This window comes from Canis lupus, chromosome 3 (assembly GCF_048164855.1).
Source record: "Canis lupus baileyi chromosome 3, mCanLup2.hap1, whole genome shotgun sequence".
Lineage (NCBI taxonomy): Eukaryota > Metazoa > Chordata > Mammalia > Carnivora > Canidae > Canis > Canis lupus.
In genome coordinates, this window is record NC_132840.1 from 47,691,158 (window position 1) to 47,692,648 (window position 1,491).

Consider the following 1,491-nt stretch of genomic DNA (forward strand, 5'->3'; position numbering starts at 1 on the left):
TTACTGAGATGGTGACCTCCCTGTCCAGCAGGTGTAGGAGCAGAGCTCAGGGCTCCCATGTTAGAGGGCAGTTTAGAGGTGAGTGCTGGGCTTTTGAAGGGCCTGAGCCCTCACAGGCCAATTGTCCCGGCTCAGGTGTTCAGTCCTGGCCGAGGAAGGACTGAAGCAGGAGGCCAAGCCGCCTGACCACAGCCTTGCCCACTGGCCACCTCATCACCTGCAGCTGCCTTCCTACCACCACCACCACCAGCACCCCACTAGGCTGTGTCAGAAAAGGGCAGGAGTCAAACTTACTACAGACTTGGTGCCTGCTCCATATTCCCCAGCACCTACTGCTTCTTGGGAAGGAAGGTGGCCCAGCAGGGAGCTTGGGGACAATGCTGGAGTCCCAGGTGTCCGGGATTCCCCATGCCACGGGCCCTGCTGGCCTTGCCTTGCCCAGCAACGGACACAACCCACATCTCCCCACAGGAACCGACAGGCTCTTCAGTTTGGAAACTGAGACCCTGACTAGAGGTGTGCAATCCCCTCTGGTTAACATTCATGACGTCATTTCGTTCTCACAACTACCAAATGAGGTGGGTACTAAGGTTATTCCACTTTACAGACCAGAAGACTGAGATTCAGAGAGGGCAAGTCACTTGCCCAGGGTCATACAGCTCTGTCAGGAGGTCAAGAACCAAACCCGGGCCTGTCAGTTCGGTGGTTGGCAAGTTGGGGGGAGGGGCGGCGGCGGAGAGGATGCAGAAACACACGGGCTGGGGGCAAACGGCCAGGGAGGCCAGGCTGAAGGCAGATGTCCAGGCCAGATCGTGAAGCCAGAGATGGCACTTCATTTCAGTATCCGGGGAGGCTGCTAGGAAGGTGAGGTGAGCCCCCAAAAATCAGAATGAAGGAGATGGGTGGAAGGGGGCTAGCAGTGCTGGAGGAAGAAACCGCTTGGGCAAAGGCCAGGAGGCGTGACGGGGTTTCTGCAGACCCGGGCAGCGCCAGAGCGCGGCCGGCGGGCGCTGAGTTCGCGGACAGGGACGATGAAGCGAGGCCGGGAAGGTCTCGAACAAAGGCTCTGAACGCCAACAGAACAGATGAACTGGATCCCGGGAGCCGCGGGAAGTTCTCGGAAAGAAAGCCCCGGCTGGGGTCCCGCCCCTGCGCGGAGCCGCCACGCCTCTGCTCTCGCACGCACCCGGTCCGACTGCACGGCTTCAAAACTTTGAACTGTCCCTCGTCATCATCTAGAGCTCTGCCTCCACCCTGAGCCTACTGGTCCCTTTGAGTTTCCTTCTGCCGTTCAGAGGAGGAGCGCCTGTACCCATCTCCAGCCCGGAGCAAGACGGACGCCAAAACCCCGCGCGTCCGCGGCTGCGCACGCCGCCACCGGGACGTGACTAGTGGAACGTCCACTCCCGGCGGCCGGGCGGCCGGGAGGCGGCGGGGGTGGGGGGCAGGGAGGTGCCCCCTCAGTGAGTCCAGCGTCCCGGGCCGTCGCCG